This window comes from Clarias gariepinus, chromosome 7, assembly GCF_024256425.1.
Source record: "Clarias gariepinus isolate MV-2021 ecotype Netherlands chromosome 7, CGAR_prim_01v2, whole genome shotgun sequence".
Classification (NCBI taxonomy): Eukaryota; Metazoa; Chordata; class Actinopteri; order Siluriformes; family Clariidae; genus Clarias; species Clarias gariepinus.
In genome coordinates this window covers 6,229,080-6,237,484 of record NC_071106.1, presented here as the reverse complement: position 1 = coordinate 6,237,484, position 8,405 = coordinate 6,229,080, and positions in this window count along the sequence as shown.

Here is an 8,405-nt window from a genome sequence, read left to right as displayed (position 1 = left end):
GGTATGGTCGCAGTCACAATGTGTAATGTGAATGGATATTTAGTGTAGAGTGCAAGCAGAGACTCTGGCAGGACTAACTATAACAGCATAACTAAAAGGGGAGAGCCAGAAGGAAACACAGACATGAGGGCTCCCTGAGATGTAAAGCAAACAATCCCCTTACTGTCAACAAACCTGAGTGATCAAAAAGAGTGGAGAAGACAGCATCTAAACATACCAGTTCACCATAATACTCTACGTTCATGAGTCCCCTAGATCTGCCTCTTTACCCAAGACAAATCTATTTATAAAAATGCTTAATTAAATAAATTGTTTTTTAGCCTGGACTTAAACACTGAGACTGTGTCTGAGTCCCGAACATTGTTTGAAAGACTCTTCCATAATTTTGGGGCTTTGTAAGAAAAATTTCTGCCCCCAGCTGTAGTTTTCATAATACGCTGTACTGACAAGCAGCCTGCATCCTTTGATCGAAGAAGGCGTGGTGGCTCGTAAGACACTAGCAGTTCGCTCAGATACTGCGGCGCAAGACCATTTAATGCTTTATATGTCAAGAGTAATATTTTAAAATCAATGCAAAAATTTAACGGAGAGCCAATGAAGTAAAGATAAGATAGGTGTAATGTGCTCGTATCTTCTGGTTCTAGTAAGAACTCTCGTTGCTGCATTCTGGACTAGCTGAAGCATGTTTATGCACCTAGTTGAACAACCAGACAGTAGGGCATTACAATAGTCCAACCTAGAGGTGGTAAAAGCATGAACAAGTTTTCTGCATCGTTTAATGACAATATATTTTTTATCTTGCCAATATTTCTGAGGTGAAAGAATGCTATCCTGGTAATATTATCTACATGAGCTTCAAATAAAAGGCTGGAATCTATAATTACACAGAGTCTTTTACTGTTGCACCTGATGGAACAGAAAGGCCATCTAAAGTTACAGATTGATCCAGAATCTTACTTCTAGCTGTATGCGGTCCTATGACTAGAACTTCTGTCTTAAGCAGAAGGAAGTTAATTAGCATCCAATTTCTTATGTCCTGCACACATTGCTCAACTTAAGTAAGCTGGTTTATCTCATCAGGTTTTGCTGAGACATATAACTGTGTGTCATCAGCATAACAGTGTAAACTAATACCATGCTTACGGATTATGTTGCCCAGAGGAAGCATGTAAAGGGCAAAAAGCAGTGGGCCTAAAACTGAACCCTGTGAAACACCAAACTCCACTAGAGAACATGCAGAATAATCACCATTTAAGTCTACATATTAATACTGATCGGTCAAATAGGATCTGAGCCAGAAGAGGGCTGTACCCTTAATTCCTACTACATTTTCTAATCTGTGAAGAAGAATACTATGATCAATGGTGTCAAAAGCTGAGCATAGCTGCTCAGCTACTTTCTTTTCCAGAATCTTAGAGATAAAGGGGAGGTTTGATATTGGCCTGTAATTGGACAGCTGACAGGGGTCAAGCTCAGGTTTCTTAATAATCTGTTTATTAACTGCTAATTTAAAAGATTTTGGAACATACCCAATGTCAAGTGAAGAATTAATTATTCTCAACAGGGGCGGAAAATGTGTCGGTGCAGGATCTAATATACAGATTGAATTTGCAGAAGAGATGAGTAAAATTAGTTCATTCTCTTTAAGGGGAGTGAAGTATTCTAGGTCCTGATCTGAAATGGCTAGTTTAACATCTGCATAACTTACATTGTTTGGTTTCAAAGCCTCAATTGTATGCCTAATATTTACAATTTTATTATTAAAAAAGTTCATGAAGTCCTCACTATTGTATGATGTGTGACGGGGCTAAAGCATGGTAGTAAATAAACTAGTTATTTAGTAGGTTACTAGCGTCACCACCTCTGCTAGTCTTACTGATTATGGGAATCACTACACTGAGTTAGGGAGAAAAATCACAACACAGCTTTATTTATACATGTGATACTGGTTCCAAGTTAACACAGGTTGGTCTGAATTAGTAAACTAACTGTTCATACATGAACAGGACAAATAAATGTCTTGGTACCGTGCACAGCTCATCACAAAGAAATCCGGGGTTTTGCAAAATCCCACTGATGCAAAATGTCTGTGATACGCTTCTCTCGTTTCTTCCTCTCTCTCTCCTGCAGAATACTTCCACCTCAACTAAAGGTGGCTGCGATAGGAATAAGCCACCTTGTCGTGATGTTGGGTAATGCTTTGCAGACTCGTGTCTTCCAGCCGTTACAGATGTTGTCGTGGAGATTTCTGAAGTGGTCTTATTCCTAGTTAATTTGGCTACGGTATTAATTAAAAATTTTGGATATTTTTGTTATTTTCTATAAGAGTGAAGAGATACGTTGATCTAGCTACACTAAGAGCTTTTCTATAGTTCAGGATGCTCTCCTTTCATGCTATTTGAAATACTAACAATTTAGTTTGACACCATTTACATTCTAATTTCTGAGTTGTCTGTTTTAATGTACGTGTGTGGTCGTTATACCAGGGAGTGAGTTTCTTATCTCGTATAATTTTTCTTTTAACTGAAGCTACATTTTCTAAGGTATAACGGAAGGTCGATTCTAAATATTCAGTCGCCCAATCGAGTTCTATGGGGTCAGACGGTAATCCAGTCAAAGTTGTTAACACTGGGAGATTACTGATAAAACTCTGTGTGGTATTTGATGTAAATGTACGTTTAGTACGGTAGCGTGGTGTTGAGCATACATTATCACTATAACACACTTTAATTGAGACAAGATAGTGATCTGATATAACTTCAGACAGTGGAGTTGTGAATAAATTTCTTATGCTTAATCCGAAAGATATTATTAAATCTATAGTGTGACCTGCTTTATGAGTGGGTTATACTACACACTGATTTACTCCTACTGAGTCCAGCATGGACATAAATGCTCTACGCAAAGGGACTTTTGGATTCTTAAAATGAATATTGAAATCTCCAGCAATTAAAGCTTAGTCTACAGAAACGACTAGATTTGAGAGGAAATCTGCAAATTCAAAAAGAAATTCAGAATACGGCCCTGGAGGTCTGTAAATTATGATTATTGGGATCGTCTGAGCTGACTTCATATTTGTAGCTACACTGGTTATGTTACTATAGAGAACTTCAAATGAGTTTAATCTGTGTCAGTGTTTTTGTTGATTATCATTGTAAATAATTGTGACGCCTGCTCCTTTAACAGTCCTTTAACAGAGGCTGGTGTATGTAGCTATATCTAGGAGGACTAGCTTCATTTAAAGCTACATACTTGTTCTGTTTAATCCAGGTTTCAGTTAAACAGAGAATATTAAATTCCTGATCCGTGATAATTTCATTAACAATAACTGCTTTAGATGCGAGAGATCTAATATTTAACAGTCCTAGCTTCAGATCAGAGGTGCCGGCTGCGCATTCAGTGTGATCCGAGTTGTGGTATCTATGTTAATTAAGTTACTTAAACAGACACACTGAGTCTTTCTAAATTTGTGATTAGCTTGGGGAACAGACACAGTCTCAATATAATGAACCCTGAGTGACGACTCTATGCAACTAGCAGATGGTTGGTTTAGCCTCCCTGGCCTGGGCTCTGGATTGTCACCAATTAACTAAGCCTCTTCTGAGACTATGACTAATACTACAAGAAATGAGAGCAGCACCTTCCCGAGTGGGATGGACACCGTCCCGCCCTAACAGGCCAGCTTTGCCCTCAAAGGTCTTCCAATTGTCTATGAAACCCACTTGTTTTCGGAGCACCACCTGGACATCCAGCGGTTCAGCGACCATAACCTGCTGTAAGCTATGTCGCCACGTCTCATTGGGATGGGACGAGAGCATATTACTTCATCGGACATCGCCTTCGCTTGTTTAAACACCTCTGTAAAGTTATTCTTGCTAACCTCTGACTGATGAAGGCGTATATAGTTAGCTTCAGCATGTACTACTATCTTAGAGGACCTATGCTGTCCTAGAGCCCTAAGATTAGCTGCTATTTCCAGTGCTCTGGCTCCTGGGATATACCTAACCACTGCCGCCCCTAAAGGCCTGTCTAATTTCACATGTCTCAGTATAGAGTATCCTATAACCAGAGCTCTTTTAGGTTTCTCAGCGGGTGCATCACTAAGGAGAGCAAACCTGTTAGACACATGAAGCGCAGAAGAGGTGTGCTCCGATGGGATAGCCTTAGCGTTAGCTTTGGCTGAACGAGTATGCCGCCGAGTCATCACCCACTCGACTCGCTGTGAGGGCTCTAATGCCGGAGTTGGGAGCTGGTTATCTCTGGCTGCGGCACCCAGACTGTCCGCTACGGGAATAACGCTACTCTTACACTCTCTAACCATCTCTAAAGTCTGGATGCGCTCCTCTAATGCTGATATCTTCTTCGTCAGAGTGCTAACTAACACACACCTATCACAAATAAAATTATATGAGTAACATCCCATAGTTCCCAGAGTTAAAGTACAAACACATTATCTGTTCATGATGTAGTAATTACGGATGCAACAATTGTGAAATTCTGGGCCGATACTGATATCATTGATGTAATTATAATGTGACTGATGGGTGATACAGAGGGTTTTAGTTTGGTTAAAGCTCTTGTGTGTTTCATACAGAATATGTTCTTGTGTGTATGTTAAACAGTCAGAAGTTTAACAATGTGGCCATACAGGAATGCCAAATAAATTTTCCTTGTGCAAAAACACACTAAATACTAAATTACTCAATAGCTCTTATTCAGGTTTCAGGTTTTAAATTTAGCTTGAGATTGTGTTGCGCCCTACGAGGGCCGGGAAGAGGTAGATCTTGTTCAGCGCGCTGCTGTAGGCATGACAATTTGGTGGTTGCAGTCTGGAGGCCCTGCATGAGCTGCTGTAAGAGCGACTGTTGGTGGATGCTCGTCTCCATGCTCACGTGTCCGGAATACTGGGTCAGGTGAAGGCCCTGCCTTGGGCTCCGTGTTTCCTGCTTGCATTTTCCACCAGTGTAAAGCTCTCTAGTGGCCTCGGAAGACACGAACAGTGAGAGGCACAGCTGAGGTGAATCATTCCTCGCTTATTTTCGTCAGACAACACATGCTCGTGTCTCAAAACACACACTCACACACACGTGCATGCACTCAGTGTCCAGGGTGCTTATACTTACCATTAAAACAACATGAGTGTTTGATAAAGACCTCGGCTTGCTCACCAGGGACAAACTGACCATTTTGATTCGTACACATTCACGTTTCATACAAACTTAAATAATTTTTTTGATTGTGTGAAGCTGCTTTTGCGGCAATGACAATTGCTAAAAGCGCTATACAAATAAAATTGAATTGAATTGAATTGAATATGAACTGTTATATAGCTTCTGTTTGTATTGGTTTATTCTTATCATAAAAAAAAAATTACATTTAAAGACATCAAAATTTAAATATAGAAAAATAGACTTTCAGAATAGAACATTAAAATAACTATAAAAAATAGACTTCTATCTTTGGTATAATATGGTTATAGTGTAGTATATCGCAGCTGTGTGACACATCCTGTACCCTGCGTTCCAGACTCTTTGTTGGAAGTTGTTGAAGTTTACTTTATGTATTTTTGTCTTTGATGTTATCTACACAAAGCAGTGTCTTTCCATCTGGGAGTTTCTCCAGCATACTGCATCTCAGATTGATGGACATGAGTCCTCATCTGTTACATTTTTGGTGACAACAGTTTTTTCAGCACACACTTAAATCAATAATATTTTTAAAAAGTTTGATTCAGCATTATAATTCTCCTCTTTAAGTTCCTACATGGACTAATCAGCGCTCAACCGCATGCATAAAGTTTTAGAGAGCGCGGTGGAATTTTGTTGTACTTAATAATATTTATGCAGTATAATCAGGGCCTCTTATTCCTATTTACTTTAGGTTGTTGTTCTTTTAGTGTTACTGTGTGTGCTTTGCAATGTCAGACATTTAAATGCAAATAATACACCCTTCCCAGGTGTGAATCAGCTGTTCTCACCTATACACTCGGAGAAACTAAAATGCACCCCTCCCCACTTTGCATGGTTTCAGCAAAGTAAGGGGGATCTCGAATCTTGCTTTAGGCCTCTTTTTAAATTTGTGTAAATTTAAAATCTTCTGGATTCTACATACTAAAATTGACATTGTTACCGTTTTTAATGCCTGAAATAAGATTTTTCTTATCATAACATGCGTTGTACTGTTATTAATCACTCTACACTGTTTTTAATAACTCTACAATGTTCTAATTTTAAAAATAAATAATTGAACTAAATAAAATTATTCCATTTGTATTTTCCCTTTGTTGAATAGCATTAAAAATTATGGGTTGTGTATCGAGCGATTAAAAACAATACAAGGCATGTTATGATAAGGAAACTTTTCATCTCTTCCATTTCAGTGATTAAAAAACGGTAAAAATGTAAATTTTGGAATCTGCAGTTCTGGAAGCTCAGTGGTCTAAACACGACATAATAATCTTTGTATGATAAAATGACTCGTGGCATGAAGTATATGTCGCCCCTCTTTGTGATAGATGAATATTATGACTAAAACAAAGCTGCTCAAACAAAGTCAGATGAACGCGCGTCGATATGAGAGATTTATAAGAGATTTCTCTTTCCCAGAAATACAACAAACACATTTGTTAAACAGGCATGTTAAATAAGAGCTGTTTTTGCGGCGCTGGGCTAAACACACACCGATGTGAGCCACTTTGTTTCAGTCATAATATACTAACATGTTTTTGCTGTGTAGTGGACCGCGTACGCACAACCTCTCGCGGGCGACCCTTTCTCTGAATACACCGTTTTAACCGGGGTGGGGTTAAGAAACACCGCACTGGCAGAAGTAGATTAATGATTATGAATGCGTCAGAGAAAACAGCAAGGAAACTAACTGGCCATTTTAATAATTCATTGATAAGTTGATGTCTTAGGTTGATCATGTCATCACATCATCTGCAGCAGTGGATGCGCCAGTAATCCACATTTTATACGAATTACATAAGCTGATTTTTTCCCATTAGTTTATATAAGAGCAGATATTTTGCAGTACATATAAGTATATATTTTTCAGGTCTGTGAGGCGAGTATACACGGAGTTTCGGTTCATTTTCTGACGTGTTTAACTTCACCAAAACCGATACAGAATAGCACTGTATTCCTGTTTGCTTTCATTATTTTATAACATCATAACATTTTGTCGTCATTGTGCGTGCACTTAGATAAAGTAGAATCTTATAAAGGTTATGTAGCTTATATAGGTTTATTATATTGTTTTTGCCCATAAATCTGACAACACCTGTGGCTCACCCACTTTTTTCAAAGCACAGTCAGAGTTTTCTGGCTATGCGAGTGTTACACATGATAAAATAATTTTACTGTGTTAACATTTACTTTGCTTAAATTCGATGGAACTAAAAAACGCCTGTATTTAATTTAAGTTCTAAATTTGTACTGTAGTTTTAGTACTGTGATTTTAAATTTGTTTAATGTTTTACTTGTATATTTTATAACAAATTTGCATTACGTTAGCAAAAATAAATTAAATCCTTAATTTACTAAATGTCATCTTAAATGTAATTTTAGGTTGGAATATTTTATAATATTTAAAAGTTGCCAGAAGAAGCGATTGGGGTATGTTTAACGTCAGTCTTAATATGTCTTCTGTTTCTGTCTGATCCAGGATCGTTTCGGAGGAAAAAAAAAAAGAAAAAAAAAAACATCTGGGTGTTATTTTGACCCAGGAATTGGTTCATTCTTTGGCAAACTTTATGGATTTTTTACTTCTGATTGGATCACATTCAGAGCACTCAGTATTTTATGGTAAGTTAATATGAAATTTTACTTAGTTTTTTAGTAAGTTTTAGTAGGAGCAAGCATATTTTATTGTTCAAATTACTGTAAGTGCTTTGACTTGGGGGTGTGGGGTTAATGTTTTTTCTTATTAAATTTATTTTTATTTAAAGAAAATAGAAAAATGTGTCATTGTTAAGTTGTATTAGAAACCGAGATATAACTATATCCTTATGAAATATTCAGTACTGTATAAATTGTAAATTCATCACAAAAATATTGTACAGTGGAATCTTGGATTATGAGCATAATTTGTTCCGAAAGCGCACTTGTAAACCAAATTTAATTTTAATTTTCCCTAAATAATAATGGAAACTCATTTTGTTTTACAGCCCAAAAAAAGAAATACATAAAAATAATTAACACAAAATATTAAGTAAAAATAAAACAAATTAACCTGCACTTTACCTTAGTAAAAATAAATCCTGACAGATAAATGTTTCTGTTTATGTGTGTGTGTGTGTGAAGTCCCTCCCATCCCAAGAGAGTGTGTGAGAACCGGCACGGTGTCAAATTACGCGCGCGCACACATAAGAGAGGCTGAATGGATTTTTAACCTTCTAATGAGAC